The 18,476-nt window shown below is 50.4% G+C and overlaps 1 protein-coding gene across 6 annotated transcripts in view; it reads left to right on the top strand.

Moving 5' to 3' along the window:
- Positions 1-18,476, top strand: part of FAM174B (family with sequence similarity 174 member B) — a 105,470-nt gene that overhangs the window by 49,873 nt on the left and 37,121 nt on the right. For 4 of the 6 annotated variants that reach the window (XM_036231995.1, XM_036231993.1, XM_036231994.1 and 1 more), the window contains 3 exons: positions 713-969; positions 1,457-1,581; positions 6,745-6,869. The gene's annotated coding sequence lies outside the window, so the exon portion shown is untranslated. The other 2 variants (XM_036231997.1, XM_036231998.1) reach the window with 2 other exon arrangements.

Here is an 18,476-nt window from a genome sequence, read left to right as displayed (position 1 = left end):
CTTTTTCTAGTGACAGACCCGTGTGTGCACACAGGGCTGTGACAACCCTGGACCACATAAGAGGCCCAGGTGCCTGAGCATCCTCGCCCACCTAGCTCAGAAGCTGGCCGTGCTGCAGAGAGGGTAGTTGGGAGTGGTGGGCAGTGTCAGGGGCCTGCTCCTTCCTGGAACAAGCCTCAAGACACTCCGGGACGTACAGAGCCAACTGCTTCACCTTATAGCCCGAGGGGTCTCATTTTCCTGGCACAGTCAAGGGGCAAAGTCACACAGAGATCGGTGGGGTTCAGTGACCAGCAGAGGGTGAATCATTAAAAAATTTGTTTTTTCCCTGGTGGTAAAAGTGAATACATTTTTATTGTGGGAAATCTGGAAAATATCCAATAGCACGAGAAAGAAAATAAAAAGAATGGGATAATGAGACTTTGGAGAACTTTTCCCCCAAACTCCAGAAGTAATAGCATCTAAGTGACATGAACTTCTTTTTCTTTTTTTATCTTTTATTATTATTTTAAAAAAATTTATTTGTTTATTTTTATAGTGACATTGATTAACGGAATCCAATAAGTTTCAGCTGTACACTTTAACAGTAAGGCACATGTATGTTTACACTGGCATGAAATTCTTAAATAAGTTCCTTTTCTAGTGGCTACTGCCGCATAACAAACTACCCTAAAACTTGTGGCATAAACTAACCATTCTCTTATGTTCACAGATTCTGCGGCTGAGAAATTCAGGCTGGACACAGCTGTGACGTTCTCTCTGCTCCATGATGTCTGGGCTTCAGCTGACAAGACTAAAAGCTGGGCCGACCTGACCGCAGGGGCTGGACTCATCTGGAAGTTTCTTCGCTCACGTGTCTGGGAGGTGGTTCTCGATGATGACCGGAAACTCTCTCACCGTGGCTGCTCCGTGTGGTCTCTGCCTAGAGACTAGCTGGGGATTCTCGCAGCACGGAAACTGGATTCCAAAGTGAGTATCCCAGGAGGTGGGAAGTGAACGCCGTCGCTGCCCTCAGAGGCTGGCCATGCTCGTAGTGTCATTTCTTCTGTAGTGTCTTGGTCAAGGATTAACAGAGCCCAGATTCAACCTTGACCCCACCTCTTGATTGGAGGAATGGTAAAAAAAAAAAATTTGTGTCTCTGTTTTAAAGCTGTCACAGTTTTCTAGATGACAGTGCAGCCCAGTGGTTAGGTCAGGGCCTGCACTCAGGCTGCCTGGGTTTGGATCTCGCTTCCATTCTTACTGGCTCCATGACCTCAGGCAAGTTCATTGAGGTAGAAACTATTGCTGCCTCTGTTCTCCTCTTCCTGGGAGCACCAGTAAGCTATTCCCCAGCCCCTTATATCCAGAGCTGAGAGACTAGTTTTAGCTAGTGGGATGGAAGCCGCAATGCCACGTGTCATCTTGGGTTGAGGCAGTTAAGAGTCATGTGTATTCTCATTCTTCCCTGCTGCAGAGCATTCAGTGGATTCCAGCGTGGAAGGTAGTAGAGTCACAATACAGAAGGAGCCCGGGTCCCTGAATGGCTGCTGGCGTGAGTTCTTCCTCCTGTGCCCTCTGCAACAAGGACATGGAGGAGAGGTAGGCCCTCACCGTGTTGGGCCACTGGGGTTCTGGTGGTGTTTGTGATAGCAGTTAGTACATTACCCAACCTCTCTGAACCTGTTTCCTTATCTGTACGAGGGGGTATTAGCTGTAGCTCCTTTTGGGTGTCCTATGAATTAAGTGAAATTATTTACTGTGTAGTGCTCATAGGATGTTAGCTATTATTATTATTAATGAAAGTGACTACCGGTTAGAAGAGGGGACAGGTTGGGAAGATCGTGTCCTAGGAGGAATATTACAGGAGGATCGTCTATGGCATCACCATCATCAAGATGGCACCTGCCATTTACTGAGCGCCTTTTTGGGCCGGGCTCCGTCCAACGATGTGTCACCTGTACTCATTTCATTCCCCCGAGGCAGGTATTATTAACCTCGATGTCAGGACGGGGACCCTGGAGCCCAGAGCTGCTGCTGAATTGTGCAAAGTCACACAGGCTACAGCATGGGCACGCTTTAAATCAAGGCTCTCTGCCTCAGATCTTGACTCCTTTACTTCAGAAATGACATCGTTTGCATTTTGAGGAAATGTGATATGTAATTAAAGAAAAAAAAATTAAATCTAAACAAGGCCTCCACCTGCTTTGCCTCTCGCTGGGGATGTGTTAATGTTTCCCCTGTGAGCCCTTCTCTACTTCAGGTTGTAAGGATTGCCTTTTATGAATTAATCTCCTGGTGCAGAGCTTGGCGGCAGATATGAAAGGCCCCAGCTTCTCTTACTTTCCCAGAGTCCTGTTGCTTCTGTTTTGTTTGAACTCCACAGGCTCTGTGTGGAGTTGGTCAGTGGAGAAAGGGACTGGATTTCCAGAACAAAGTCCTTGTCTGAGTCCCGTGAGTTCCCCCTTTGGCTCAGGCTTCCTGTGGGCAGAGCTATTTTAAAGCCCGCTCAATGACACAGATCCTGAGGTGGGATTATCATGCCCAAGTGGCTTTGTTTCTTCACTTGTGCAACTTGCCAGAAGCAGCTTCCGTTTCTTCATTTCTGTGTGGAGTGAGGGGAGGTTCGTTTGCAGTTCCACGAGAACAAGAAAATCTCCATGAAACTTCTGAGGTGCTGGCGCTTAAAATCCTGAAGCTAGATTTGCTAGATCAACCAATGATCGATTTCTCTTTACAGTTACCTGCAGTTTATTGCCTCTTCCTCCCCTGTGAGATATCAGTTTTGTTCTAGTAACATAAGCCACCCTGTGGACCAGGAGGTCTGAAGGTGTAGCTTCGGTCATTAGCAACTCGGGGTGTCCCTGGGCTGCGTCGCTTTTACATTATCAGGACACTTCTGCTTAACGTAGTGCCCACTTGCCCTGTGCTGAGTTGAGACAGCAGGTGAAGACCAAGGGTTTATGATATATGTAATATATTACATATATTTCTGACACTGCTCCTCTTCTAGCTCTGACAACTCTGATAAAATTTTAAACACAAAAAGTCTCTTCCTTTTTACCTCAGATTACTTCTCTGTCAAAGGCAATGCTGAAGGCAAAATGAATAAAACCAACTTCAACATTTAGGGTTATCTTTGAAATATGTATGCATATGTTCAGGAAAAAAGCCTCGACTGTGCTATATGCTGCTAGGACAGTGGGCTCAGTTGCTTTTCTTCGAGAATATTATTGTTATTGTTATTACTATAATATTACTATATTAGAATGGAATTTTGTAGAAATTCTTCTAAAAGAAAACTTTGAAAACTATTTTGTTCTTTAAAAATAATGCTATTAGAGATTTAAAAAAAAAAAAAACAGCAGCAGCTTTCTGGCTGTTTCACAAATAACAGCAGATGGCGCCAGAGAGCCGAAGTGGAGAGGGATCTGCCCCCAGGCAGGAGACAGGCTGGGCGGGACCGGGCGGGGCACATGCATCCCCCGAGGCAGTGCGGGAGGGGCCGCTTTCTCCACATCCTTTCAACACGCGTTATTTTCTGTTATTTTCTTCTTGTAATAGCCATCCTAATGGGCGTGAAGTGGTCTCTCATTGTAGTTTTGATTGCATTTCCTTGAGAAATTGTTATGTATTTATTGATTGGCGAGCCACAGAGTCTTTCCTCTGTGGAGAGGGAGTGCAGCACGGTCTGGTGGTTAGGGGTATGGGGTGCGGTGTCCTTGTGCCCTAGCCACAGTGCTGGGGAGTCACAGCTGCTCCGAGCCACATGGGGTCGGGTGGGTTCATCATCACTCCTTCGCATTGGACGAATCCACGAAGTGCACATACGCAGCTCTCCGCACAGTTGTTGGCATGCAGCAAGTGCTCAGAAACAGAAACCTAGTGCCTAAGGGAGGTGCTTAGGTCGAGGTGGCCGCGAGGACCTTCCAGTCCCCTCCCTCAACACCCGCTTTTGCCCAGATTGCTGACATCCCGTCGTCTTTAGTGAAGAGGAGCCCACTTCGAGCCTTTCACTGAGTGGTTTCTAGGGTTCCTCTCAGTGCCGGAGTCTAGGACTGTCACGGGGGGGGGGGGGGGTCACTAAGCCAATCCCCAACTCTCATTCAGAACAGACCAGTGTACCGACATTCCCCTAGGGGATGCCATTCAGGGCTCTTGGTCCACACCCATTCTTCCAGAGGATGCCACACACACCAGGGCTCCCGCCAGCTAGAACAGACTGGTTAGGACATCTGGATGGGCCCTGGAGCTTCCATCTGCCCAGGTCAGCTTCCTCTGAGAAAGACTCCTCCCTGGAGAGGGTCGGCTGACTCGGGGTGTAGGAGCCGGTGGGCTTCAGGAAGAGTCGAGGTGTCATCATTACTGGAGGAAATGGGTCATCTGGAACTTCGTTACATGCGTTCGCCCTTTGAAATTTGAACAGATCAAGAACTATTTTGAAATAGTACATGGAGTTCATCGAGAAGTCAGGAAGCTTGGGAGGAGAAAGAGTCTGGGCAGGCCGCAGATCCCTTTTCCTTCCAAGGAGCCAGTGATGACTTTGGCAGGGCGATGGGTTCTGGGATCTTCGTCACAAGGTTTCCGTTTACTGCATGGGAGCAGTAAATAGGAGGAGATGGTATTTTTCTGCACAGGGCAATCAGCTTGCTGCAGAAACAGGCCAGCTTGCCAAGGAGGCTCGAGCTGCAGAGGGCTGCGCTAATGGGGCAGGAGCACGAGAGGAAGGGACGGACGGGGCTGGAAGGAAGGGCCCAGACCAGGGCCGACGGTGAGATTTCGGATGGCGCCAGGAACTGCCGGAAATGGTGATGCTGCAAAGACGTTCTTCCTGGGGCATGAGAGTTGCAATAGGAGGTTCCTAGCCATGCAGAGGAGCTGAGGAGTAGGGTCTGGGAGACCCCTTCTGGGGCGACACCGTTACCACCTCCTTTCCATGCAGGAAGATGCTCAACCCCACACTTCCCCGAGGATCGATCACTCACTGCTCGGCAGAGAACATTAAAAGCAACCATAAACAAGACATCGCAGATTTTGTTGGCTTGTAAACTTTAAGGATGAATTTCCCTCACATTTTATGAGTATGGGTTTTAAGCCTTCATAATGCCTGGCTGCAGGCTCCAGCACGAACTTTCTCCCAAGGTGATGCTTTGTGTTAATTCAGCCAGGAGAAGCCCTCCGACGATGCATGATGACTACGTATGGAACTGATGGAGATGATTATCTTTCTTTCATGGATGGCATGAACAAAACTGTAGGTTCTTAGAGCCGGACAAAGCATTTGGGAATGTGTGCCGCAGTTTCTTGCGTTTACAGGTTTGGCACCAAAACCTGATCACATTTGAGGCCGTATTCAGTGTTATCCAGCAGCCTCTAACACTTAAAAATCATTCTTTAATTTACAAGAGTAAAGTTTCTTTTGTTAAGTGGGGCAGTTAAATGAAACAAGCATTCATTTGTGTCCTAATAATAACCCAAAAATTTTCTGATGCCCTAAATTAAGAAACCTCATTAAGGAATGGGGCTTTTGTTCTCAAGAAGCCACAAAGCATGGCCTGTTTTCCTCTTGCTTAGAAGGACAGCAGCAATTACAGCTGGTAGCTTAGGCAGTGATTTTCTGTGCCTTCTCTGTGCTTACAAGAGATTGGAGTCATTAACGAGACACTAACAATCCAGCTCCCAGACTTCACTGGAATTCACTTCTGCCTCTCCTAGAGGAGGCGAAGAGGCCTCTTATTTATTGTGACCCTACCCCGTGGTGTGAATTCAGGCCAACGCTGGAGCAAGGGCAGATTTGCAAAAGTTGGGCAGACTAAACCCCAGCCACTTTGGCACAACGATGTCCCCGCCGGGTGTGTCCTCTACGAGGTTCCCACAGCCCCAGACAATGGGCCTACACTCAGAGCGCTGTGGAAACCTAGTTCTCCCTTCACTGGCCTTGTTTTCCTTTTGTCAGGGAATACACGACCTGAAAAAGGTCTGCTCAGTCCCATCCTGGTCACCTGGCTTGGCCTCGGGGCCGGATCACTCTTCCCTTTGTCATCGTGGACCTCTGTTTTGAAGCAAAGGCCTGGCCTTTCCCTTTGTGCATGCGCGGTGATTATTTTTCTTTCTTTCTTGGAAGATGCTGGGCCAGATCTGCACAGTGTACGCGAAGCCTCCAGCGAGGTGCTGGCACACAGTGGTGCCAGTTGCTTTAGTTTGCGTTGCCCCAGAAGCAAATCTTGAGACAGACTGTAAGGAGCTGGGAAACGAGGCATGGTGGGCGGGCAGCCGCCAAAGCGGTGTCGTGAGCCAGCTCCCACCCCAGGCAGCTTGAGCTCGATCTCGCGGGAAATGTAGGACCTCGGAGAGAATTATCCTGTTGGACGGGCCAGGGAGCCGGGGTGTTTACACTCCAGCTGTCAGTGGATGGCTGAGAGCTGATGGGCGCTGATTCCTCGGGTGCCCGCCGGTCTACAGCTTTGAGAGAGCCCTCCGGCAAAGAGATGGCCCTGGCGGTGGGCAGCTGGCTGGAGCAGTAGCCCACAGGTATGGGCAGAGCACGGATGGCAGCCGTCAGTCACGTCGTCGTCGTCATTCTTTCCTTCTCACTTCTGTCATGTTCCTCTACGGCGTTAGAGTTTGTCGCACAAACTTTCAGCCCATTTCCAGCCACAAGCCGTCAACTGAGATTCTGTTCCCAACTCTGTATCTTCCCTTAACTTGCCTCAGGCGGCATCACACCCTGGCGGTGACATTTGGTTTCCTCTAACTTTCTTGCAGAAAGGAGCTCAGAACGCAGAAGTGTGTCGCTGTGGACCAGCATGTTCCATCTGCCCAGCAGAGCGTAATCGGGGAGCAGATTGCATCGATGCTTTACAGACGCGTCTTCTGGACGTTCTAAGAGAGTAAGCAGCTTGCGCAAGGTCGCGTATAGCGTGCGCGGTGGCCTGCCTGCCTGCCTGCAGAGCCTGAGTTGTTCTGCCGGTGTCTGCTTCAGGAGGTCCCGTCTGGCCCCTGGCTCTGTGCAGGTCGCACCCTTCAGTGTTGGCCTCGGGGACATCTTTTGTGAACCGCTCTCCTGTGGAGCTCCAGGACCTTCCACCTTGGCACCGAGGGGCTGCATGTCAGACACCTCAGGAACACACACAGCCCATTTTCCCATGCGGCTCTTGGGGATCAGAGGCCGGGAGGCCTGCCCTCGGCCCACCATGGGCGAGGGATGGAGCAGACCCGTGGGCCGTTTGACTCTCTAGCAGTGTGTTGTCACGCTGCTGGGGTTTGGTGAAATAGGCACCCCCACCCCCTGCTGGGTAAGTGCAATGTGAGGACATCTCAGTGGTGGACAATACGGCTATTATCTATGAAAATTACAAAGGCACATGGCCATAGGCCCAGTAATTCCGATTCTGGGAGGTTATCTCTGTGTTTGTCTGTTAGAGAAAAAAACTTCAAGAGCAGAGCAGTGTGCTCAGCGTGCTATAACTGTGTAGAGAAAGAAAATGTGTGTACCCGATGACTTGCGTGTTGTCTCTGGAAGGAGACCCAAGGGACAGGGGACCCAACACAGACTGCTCCCAGGAGGGGAGCAGGGAGGCCAAGGCCGAGGAGGTGGGGGGAGAGGAGACTCTGCGCCCCCTCTAGGACCTTCGAATGCCAGATGCTATGGATATATTGAGTAGTTACTCAAGAATAAATAAAGATTTATTCTTTTTTGTTATATTGTATTTCACTCTGAGATTTAAGTTTCCTCATTTGCAAAATGAAGTAACGAATATCTATTTCAGAGAGTGATGACTCTTATGTTCGCTCTTTTATAGCACTTACCGCCGCCTTTGTACACTTAATTCGGGGAGTGGTTGACCTGCTCTGTCTGCCGCCTGAGCAGAGCACCTCGAGGCCAAGCCCCTGGTGTCGCCTGCTCACCACCCTGTTTCTGGGACGTGCATTTGGTGGGTGCTGAACGAAAACATTTTTTGGAATGAATAAGAATGAGAGTTTTTTGGAATGAATGAGAAACATGTCCTTTATGTCTTTGTTACTGCTGTCGATAGCTCCAAACCGCACGAGGCAGCGGTGCAGAGAGGCACAGGTGGTCTAGGTTCCGTCCCAGCTCTGCCACTGTGTGACTGCGGGCAGCTCACTTAACCTCTCTGTGCTCCAGTCTCCTCGTTAGCACATTGGGAGCTGCGGAGCTACCTGCCACGGGGGATTGCCGTGAGGGTACCAAGAGTTCATGCCTGTCCGAACACTTAAAACGGCACCCGGCACCATGTAAATGTGAGGTATTTGCACGACTTTGACCCTTTTACCATCATAAACATTCACCCTTGTGAATCTGGCGAACTTTTCAGACTTGCCAAAGACTTTTAGCTGGATAAGAATGCTTCTTTGCTTGATTCCCCTTCCAGTTCCTCCTTTCCCAAACTTAAGGTGCTCATCCTCTGAGTGCTCTATCTTATTATTCTAGAGAAGACCATCTTGGGAACGAAGGTCTCCTAATTTGGAGAACAGGTAGCCCCAGGCGACCAGGCAGGGGTTGTAAGTGGAGCTCTTTTGTCCTTTCCTTTCTCAGCACTTGGAGTCTTCGTGCAGTCCTGAAGTCCCCACAAGAAACCCCAGGACTCCCTGCTGGCCTTTCCCATGAAGCCTTGCCCATCTCATTTCCCCCCAGATACAGCTTGGTTGGGGTTTGTTAAAGCCCCCCACACCAGTTCGGCCTCTCCTCCCTGGGCCTTGTGGAGAGAAGGCGGGCACAGGGGGCCGGGAGCCCATCACCACGCCTCGGGAACCCTCTGCTGTGAGCTGAGAGACACTTTTGCTGTAAGCTCGCTGATGATTATTGCTGAAAATTGTGGCTTGAGTGGCCCTGATGGACTCACTCGAAGCAGATGGACAGTTGGGGTCTGAAGTGCTCAGCGTGGCTCCTCGGGGCGCGGGGCTGGCTCCGTGGGAGCTTGGCCGAGCCGATGTACGTGCACGGGGAGCGCGGCTTCGAGGGCGCTTTCTCAGCCTCCGTCTGCATGCTGATGGGCTCCCCCCGGTGCTCTTGACCCCTCGAGTTTCTGACAGGTCGGCTAAGCGGGGACCGCCCGCTGCCCGAGGCCCCCTTTCGTCTCACAGCTTGTGTTGCAGCCATGTGTGCTGGAAGGTTCTCTTGCCACTGGGGGCCGGTGCCGGCGGAGGCCGCTCGTCGGTGCCAGGCATTCCGCACAGAGTCCTTTGTGCCTGTTGGAAGTGTCTCCGTGCGAAGGCCCAGGCTCCCTTGTGCTGGCTTATTGGTGCTTGAACAGGTGGCTGTCACAGCCAGACTCGAAAGACAACGGGAGCTCAGCACGCTGGCGTCCGTCTGGGCTTGGAGGCCGAAGTGAATCTACTTTCTTTTCAGGGGTCTCTAGGCACATTTGCTTTTCTTCTTGTGCCCTGACCCAGAATAACATCTTTTCACAGTAAAATGAAACTTCTGTATTTGCCCAACAACCTCTCTCTGCCCCATGTCGCTCAGCCATGTGGAGTCAGCAGTAAACCAAACACCACTCCGTTTCAAAAACCGAAGGCAGGACGGTGAGTTGGCAGAAGCCCGAAGGAGAGAGAAGAAGCCCAACCTCTTCACAACTTACGATTTAGTTCCTTATCTGTCGGATCCTGGGGACAGGATGGAGAAAGAGCCGGAATCTCTGAAGGTGGCCGTTTCCCTTTGTTTTGAAGTCCCCATATCCTGGGGGTCATGCAAAAGAAAAACATTCCAGAGCTTGATCTTTCAAAAGAGGAAAAAGCCAAACACACACACTCACACACACACACACACGCTCATACACACACTCACACACACACACACACACACACTCTCTCTCTCACTCACACTCCTCCCGGTCTGCTCTCTCCACACCCTACTTCCTAAAAGCAAAACATGAAGCGAAGTTCACAGAATGGTGGGTCACGGGCTGCATCTGGCCTGCTGATATGCTTTGTTTGGCCCACACGGTATTTTCTTTTCTTTTTTTAATTCGAGCCAACATTTAAACAATAGGGGATTTCAAATAATAACTCGGAAAATCTGGAGTCCCCGACCACATTCGTAGTTGCAAAACCAGACGGGGCCACGAAGTTGCAAGCTGTTGGCAGCTTCTCATCCCATTGCCTGTCATCTCAGCGGGTCTCTGACCCCCGTAGGCACCTGAGTTGTAAATGTGTGCCATCTCTGTTGTAAAAAGACCTGGCAACGGACCGTCGTCACAGCGTGTTTCTGGATTACGTGTTCCGGAGCAGGGGGTATGATTCTGGTGGTCTTAGATTCTTCTCCAGATCTGTCTCCCCCACTCCACTCCCTCGACTGGTATTATTAACCCTCTTTCTCTGTTTATGGTAAGCCTGGCGGGTAAGCTTCCGTTTGAGTCTCTGCCAAGACCGTGGCTCGAAGAACTTCTCTCTTTGATTTTAAAGTATGAGGCTTTGTGAATTTATGAATATTTTTACTCGAATGGTTTTGAGAAAGAGGGAAAGTATAAGTGTGTGGATTTATTTGTAAACTATGGCATTTTCCCCTCAGTTTGTAATTGAAGTTTTAGATTTGTCCTGCAACCTTGAGCCATCTCAGCTTAGTAATTTTTTAAAAATTTATTTTAAAATTGTAGTTGACATACAATATTCTGTTAATTTTGGGTGTACAACATAATGATAGACATTTACATGCCTTATAAAGTGATCATCACGGTAGCAATTTTTTAAAGGAACTTGTCTGTTTCATCTAAGTTGTACTTTTTGACGTAAAGTTTCTTTTACCATCTGCAGGGTCTGTAAGTCACGCCTCCTCTCACTTCTGATCCTGGAACTCGTGTCTTCTCTTTTCAGTTTAACTTACTGGTTCTCACCGCTATTCAGCTGTACCCTGCCTCCACACAGACTGTCTGCCACCTTAGATTCCATCGGTTCCCTCCTTTTCTCGTAAGGCACGAACCGTCTTCCGGGCCACGGCACAGACATTACTGGGGCCAGTCGCCTGCCCCGAGGACGCTGCGCCCTCCCCCTGCCGCGCAGCCCTGCCCACCGGCCGCGTGGCTGGAGTCTCTGGTTCTTCCTGCGTTTCGGGACTTGAATAAACAGAGGCACCGCCGTAGTTATGGGACTTGGCATCTGCGCGTTCAGGGGAGGGTCATCCTGCGGGGTGAACAGTGACTGCTGGGGAACAGGAGCAGCGGTGAGCTGAGCAGGCTGGGACGAGGGTGGAGCGAGTGCGGCGTTGGAGGCCCCCGTAAGAAGGCGCCCCCTCAGCTTGCACCCCGGCCCAGGCGCTTCACTTACCTCGCCCTGTTCTCTGCCCCGGCGTTGGCAGATGAGGCCCCTTCCTTTCCTCCTCCCGCCGACTGCCCTCCGGGGGTTTATTCTTGCAGCCTCCGCGTGTCCCCGCGTGGGGAGCGCGCCCGCCTGCCCGGCGACCTGCGTGTGTCTGCGGCTTGTAGGAAAGCAGAGGCCGCGCCGTGTTGCTCTCCCTCCTTCCTCACGTTCCCTTAAAGTTCAGGGAGGGTCTCCCCTAAATAAAGTACGAACATCTTAATTTCTGCCCCAGGCTCTGTTCTTCAGGGGACCCAGGCTAAGATGGGACGGAAGTCTAAAGCAGAACGCTCGATGAGTTTGAATTTAAATTTTTACCTTTTAATGAGATGTTGTAATAGAAACAATCAATTGAGTTTTTTTTGAGGAAACAGTAGAGGCCATTAATTAAATGTTCACAGGCTGAATTTGCAGTTATCTGGGATCCGTATGCCTTTTGGAAAAACTCTAGTGACCGTTTAAGAATCAAGCAATTTCATGTAAAAATCCAGATTTTTGACTTCTTTTGGAACACCGGAAGGTCTGGCATCATAGGCCAGCGGGGGCTTAGAGCGCGACACTGGCTGCCCCCTCCAGATGGGCGGGCGGCTGTGCGCAGGGCAGCGGACGCAGTCCCGGCCCTCCACGGTGACCGTGTGCCCCTCCCCCTCGCTCACGGACCGTGCCTGGCTCCGTGTAGGCGTTCGAGTTTGAAGTCTCCAGAGTAAAGGGATAGGAATTGCTTCTCAGACGGCTTATATCAACTGTGGCTAATGGCTTATAGATTGTTGAATCATCTGGCCCCGTTAGAAGTGTTCTTTGATCGATGGCAGGAGTCAGATCAAATAATATGGAAAACGCGCCAAGAAGCCTCCTGTGTGTGCAGGGCAGACTATCCCCAACAAAATGACAGCTTAGCGTCAGTGCTCTGTGAGGAAGCTTGGCAACAAAGCTTCTGCGAGTTAGAGTATGTATACACACCACGCTACACACTGACATATAGAAAACATTGTATACCGCATTGTATACTGCATATTAGATAGTATATACTAGTATATCGTGTGTTACATGTGCAGTATATTACGTATGGGATCACGTATGTGTGTTTGTATATAAACAGACACATATATTTTATATATATAGTATTGTACGAATTCTGTGATGCCTCTTGGAATGCAAGGCGCTGAGTCGCTGGCTCCTGGCTGCTGGTCCTGAGTATAAAGCAGTAGCCAGAAAAGCGCTACGTGCTTCAGGAGGTGCTGCACCCCCCCTCTCAGTCTCCCACATTTACTTCCTCGTCTTGGTTTCACTTGCTACATCCTGGCTATTTTCCACAAGCAACCGAGCTGATCCGTCGTGAAACAGCATGTGGAAACCAGCAGGTGATCTTGCCACTTCGCGATGACTGACAGCCCCCTCCTCGCGGTGAACGGCGCTTTCATATTTTCAAAGTGCTCTCACATCTTTTATCTCAGCAGATCCGTCTGCTAGACCCGTGAGTAGGAGAGAGCAGGCAGCCCCCCGACGTAAGATGGAAAGCGGGTCACAGTGAGGCTAAGCGATTCGTCTTGCTGGGCAGCACGGCGTGTGAGGGGCAAGGACTCGGCCCCAGGTGCCCCTTGTTTTTCCACTAGACTGCAAACCTGGGACGTGATTGAGCTTGCTTCTCCGTGTAGCCGGGACTGATGGAAGCAGCATTTTTACAAACTCCGGGATGCAGCCCGGCAGTGAAATCAATCTATTGGATGTGGTACGATCAGTGTTTACAAGTGGAATAGAATAGAATAGCTAAAATCGAAGCATATGGCATAAAAAGGTAAACACTGTTTGATAAGACGTTAGATGTGAGTCGGCGGCTGCTGTGGTTTTCCAGGCCCAAGCTGTTGCTTGGCAGAGAAGAGTCACATCGCTTTAGACGTGGATTCTGGATGCGGTGAAACCTCATCAGCACTTCCGTCTGAGTCTTGGGGAGCTTAGGTCTCAGTGACAGAGTTCTGGGACTTGATAATCTGGGGCAGGAGTGCCCCTCACAGGTGATAGGACCTCCAGTGTGCCTGCCTATAGTATTGGACTAACAACAATAACAACAACAACCCGCCTTTCCCCCAAAACAAAACAGAACAGACAAAAAAACCAGAAGACTGTGTATCCCTGTCTAGAAAGGCTAGAGCCAAAAAGTTCATAAGCTGCTAGCGGCCAGCACATGCTAACATGATTTTAAAGAAGGAGTAGCATTTGAATGCTCCGAGCATTTGACAGGTGAAGGCATGGACCGCGGGGCAGACGGGGGTGGGGGGAGCCTGTGCTGGGGCAGGAAGAGGGCAGAAGCAGATACCAGGTCAAGGAGGACGGGGTCAGCCCTGAGAAGGCTGTCTTGTGACCAGGGCAGCTGCGGGTAGAGGAGTGTGGGACAGGTCAGGACACAGCAACCATGAGGGAGGGGAGGGGGCTGAGCATTTCCCAAACGGTTGACCAGGTCACTTACAGGCGGTTTGCGTTGAATAGCCTTTCAAGTGGTTACAAGTATGGATGATTAAGTTGTCACTTTACATCGGGGCACTGAGAAAACCCAATAAAACAAAAGCCAATCAATCAGAGAGAGTAGTTAATAAAATATAAATACTCTTTAACGTGGAGCGCTCTTTCTAATTGATTGCCTGTTTGACTTTTCTTGCAGATGTGCAGTGGGAGAATCCCATACTCATAAATCATAGTCAAAGGGAGAATATTGTTTTAAGGATCCAGTAGGCTCCATCTGTGGTTTTTACTGCATACGTCACAGTTTTCTCCTCTGTTGGACCGTACCTCTGAGATGGCAGTGGGAGTCAGGGGGAAAATGTGCGGATTTACAAACATTTGTTTCATGTAAAAGTTTTCAGCCAGCAACCTAAAGAAACAGTGGCATCGAAATTGATAACAGTGGTGAAATTATGATAGCTCGCTTGTGTAGTAAGGGCAAAGCAACATAGAGGAAGAGACGTAAAATGACCCGGGGGGCCTGTAAAGAAATAGTGGTAGAGAGTGGGGAGCCAGGGGTAGGCAGGTAGGCAAGTGAGATCGAAAGATACAGAGATAGAATCAATCAATCAATCTCTCTCTCTCTCTCTCTCTCTCTCTCACACACACACACACACACCAGAGAGAAAGCATGGTTTCCTAGCGACCTCGACCTTCTTCTTCAGTCCTCTTAGTGACTTTTCTCCCCCCCGGCATTGAACTCCCTTAGTCAAAACCCCATGGCTCTGAGGCAACTTGATTCCTCTTCACCCAATCTGACTTATGAAACAGACTCATAAATAGCACTAAACATTTCTATATATGTAAAATATGTTAACATACATGAATATGCAAATAATTCTGTTTAAAACATACATATGCATGTGAATGTATAAGCTTATACTCCACAGACCGCTAATGAGCCCAGGACTCTTACGGGGCTGGTGTCGCTGGTCACATGAGCGCACGCGGCCCGCGACACCAGCCCCGTCTGTGCTCACTGCGTTTCCTTCCCCCGGCTGACGTTCCGGCTGGCGTCCTTTCCTGTGGCTTCACTGAGGCCTCACGATGGGGACGGTGGCGCTGACCAGGAGAGGGCCGTGGTCCCGGCTGCACCGAGGACAGGCTTGGGGGACGGTGGGGATATGGGAGTGTCGAGTCAGAAGCAGCAGCAGACTGAAACTTCGTGATGCTGCTCTGGAGGGGGCGCTCCAGAGAGGAGCAGGAGCCGCGAGCGCCCCCCCCCCCTGTGCCGAGCGCGTCAGGCACGAGCAGCCACGCCCTGTCGCTCCTCCTGAGACCTCGGCGGGGCCACAGTGGGCCCCGGGAAGCGGGAGCCTCTGGGAGGTGCTCTCATTGACGTTGGGGGCTTGGCTTTGGGTGGGGGGGGCGTGCAAAGGACAGAAACATCTTCACGGGGAGTTTCCCGCCTTTGCCGCTGTGTTGGCCCAGTGGCCACAAAGCTGATATGGGATTCTGTCGATATTACAGGAACGGGAAAGAAAAGGGAGCTGTCCTAACTCCTCTGTCTGGTCCCTGATGAGGGGGCGGGAAGGTGCCTGTGAGGCAAAGCTGCACGTGAGACTGTCCCGCCAATGCCAGAGAAACGGGTCCTGAGGAGCCGGGCCTTGCCGGTCTTGGCTGCTGCCCTGGGGTGCTTTGGGGCTGGTGGCCACTGGGACTTACGGTAATCGAACTGAGCATCTGGTTAACTAAACTCTGCAATAACCACTGCACACGTTTTAATGGTGCGTTTCTGGGTTTTACTGGCATTGGCCTCTGGGGTGTAAATTGCGTAGTAGTGTGGGCCAAAATGTCCAAGATCGTCAGACTTCCTAGAGGGACATGAAATGGTGACCAGAATTTCGGTCCAGGGTGGCGTCTTCGGAGCAGCAGTCTGGTTAGACAGGTTTGGCTTCGAAGCTCTGTGCATGTAGGTCTCACTAAGGCTGGAAGCCTCAGTTGCCCATATCAAAGAAAGACGGTGGTGGTAGTGAGTTGATGGAGACTTGGGGTGTATGACTGAGGTACCCCATTCTCCAGCCACCCCTTGTTGTTCCCAGTTGAGTCAGCTAAACTTCAATTTGAGGAGATTCCTAAAATCCAGACTCGTGGGACAAATCTCATGGTCGGTTTAAGGAGAGGATTCTGGCCACGGCACAGCTTCATTTTTAAATCGTTCTGCCTCAGAAGTCGGCTTTCTCTTTTCTCCTTCCTACTACATTCTTTGGGACGTGGACCCTCATGTTGCCAGTATTGTCCACCCTCCTGAATTTTCACCATAATCTGGCCGACGGCATGTTTTTAAAATTTGGTTTCTTCACGCGAGACCAGCGTTGATGGACAGACCGTGGTCTTCAGCCACCTTTTGGCACCGTCCCCCTGTCCGCAGCCACCACGGACAGCAGCCCTCGGAGTCCTTTGTAACTGGTCAATAGTTTATTTCTTGCCTGAGGTACTTCTAATTTGAAAACCCTCATCAGGCTCAACGTTCTCATTTTCAGTTGGGGAAGCTGCTTCTGAAGGAGGTAACTTTCAGACACAGCCATTTCGGGAGGACAGTCTCTTTTGTTAATGCAAGGAATCGTACGGAAGCACACTCTGCGACCTCATTCTTCTCCGTTGCATGGAATGTGGTACGAGGTGGTAAAGTGGACGTGTGTTCGCCTGCCCAACTGACTGTCTCTTTCTTGTGGTAGCGATGGCCGGATTTCCTGGGGCGGGGGCTCCCCTTTTCCCTAGTGTATGCCGGTTTCTTGGGAGCTGTCAGTCCTGGACAAGGGGCAGGTAGGTATGTGCTCCAGGCTGGGCTGTCGGACACTCTTCGGGAACCTTAATCCCGAGTAGGGTTGACACACGAAAGAACTGTGTTTGGGTTTCGTTTTTGCTTAGCGGTGGGGCCCTGCTGAGCTGATAAGCTTCCCCAGCCCCCCGGACTAGCAGAGGGTCTGATTGTGACCTTTTGGGGACAGGCGATGCAGCTCTGCGTGCCATCCTGCAAGCCCTCCTGTGTCTCTCCGGCAGATTCCCGTTTTGCTTGAGGGAGGCGGTTTGGGTTGCTTGCACCGAGGACCCTAATTCATACTAGTGGTGACCTAAGTAATGGACTTTCTAAATGAAGTCGTCGTCCTTGGGTTGTGTTTCACAATGGCATTGAAAGACGAGATGGCTGGACACAGCCAGCACGGTCGGTGTCACGCGTCCATGCTGGGCTGTCCCGAGTCCTTTCAGCATTTACTGTCTGTGAAGACAGTGCCCCTCCCCAGATTCCAAGCCGCTTTCAGCCAGCACTGAACCTGTGATGCATGAAAAATGCCCAAGTTAATTTTCTTAACATCTACCTTTGGCTTACTCACGTGGAAAAGTCATTCCCTGCTTTACGATTCCTTCAGCTAAATTCAAATTTTAGCTTTGATTTTGTTTGCTTTCAGCCTTTTCTGGTCAGTTTGGTTAGATAACTCAATCACTTACGGCTGAAAGCCCTCATTTGCTTGTTCAGGAGGCTTGGAATGAAGGGAGAAAAGAATGAGTCCAGGAACGGCGTGTGACAGATATCAAGCCTCTGAGCTGTGAGGTTTCGACATTGTTCCCAGTAATACAGATGTGGCTGAGTGGTCCAGACGCAGCAGTCTAATCCCAGCCTTCTGGGGCAGGGATTAATGACTCGGGATGCTGGGTCTGGTGGCATAAGGCCGAGTTCTTGCCTGTGATCCTGGATGATTTTGTCAGTCACTTGCTCCTGGTCGTGCACACGGGCATCTGCTTAAAATAACTCTGGATTCAAGAAGCGAGGCACTGGAGCGAGGACTTCGCCCAGCCCCCACCCTCAGAAGCTGCTTGGACTCCTCTCTCGCCTTCTTCTCGAACCCACGAGGAACGGGCTGAGGGTAGGGCTTGTCTTGTCCCTGAGCTCTAGAGGGCAGGAGTCCCCCGTGAGTCCTGGGGGTCCCAGGCTGCTGCCTTGGAGGGATCAGACAGAAAAGTGAGCATCAGGAGAAGTCTGCAGAGAAAGATTCTATGTGGGTAATGACCTTGGAGCCGTTAGAATTAGAATGTAGGCCTACCAGAACAGGTGAGGGAAGTTCTTCCCGACAGCAGTGCATGCCAGCTGGTCATACGGTTACTTAGTTGTACAGTCTCATATTGTTCTTTATAATTTTCTATATTCCTCACAATATTATTACAGTCGTGAAGGCAGGGGCCTTAGAGTGACTTCCTCGGTATCAGCCATCATGGGGATAGTCGTATACGGTATGCTAGATAACAATTTGTACATGATTGTCTTGGCTTTTCTGTGTTCAGATGGTGAAATGTCCTTCCCTCAGCATATAGTCTACCTTAGCTTTGACCTTTTGGGACCAAGCTATAGCCAGAAACATCACTAATTGATTGCTTTTCACTCCAATAGCTCCTATGAGATGGACCAGGAACATTTAACTATTATAAACCGATGTAGAATTCTGTTCCTTTTCACCTCCAGCCACTGAGCAGCTGTCAGGCAACTTCAAGTCAACTCCTGGGCCTCAAATTTATGGGGTGAGTCATTGGCAACCTCTGAATGATCCCCAGTGAGCCAGTCACCTGGAACATGATTTTGCATTAAAAGCTCATGTGTTTCCTGGAAGGAACATGGCACCTGTAGCCACAGAGGCAGAGAGGGGGCACTGATGGGGGCTGGAGCATGAAATGGAAGTACTTCCAGCTAGGTG

Source organism: Rousettus aegyptiacus, unplaced genomic scaffold (genome assembly GCF_014176215.1).
Source record: "Rousettus aegyptiacus isolate mRouAeg1 unplaced genomic scaffold, mRouAeg1.p scaffold_m13_p_14, whole genome shotgun sequence".
In the NCBI taxonomy this organism is placed as follows: Eukaryota; Metazoa; Chordata; class Mammalia; order Chiroptera; family Pteropodidae; genus Rousettus; species Rousettus aegyptiacus.
This window is presented reverse-complemented; position numbering and strand designations above follow the sequence as displayed.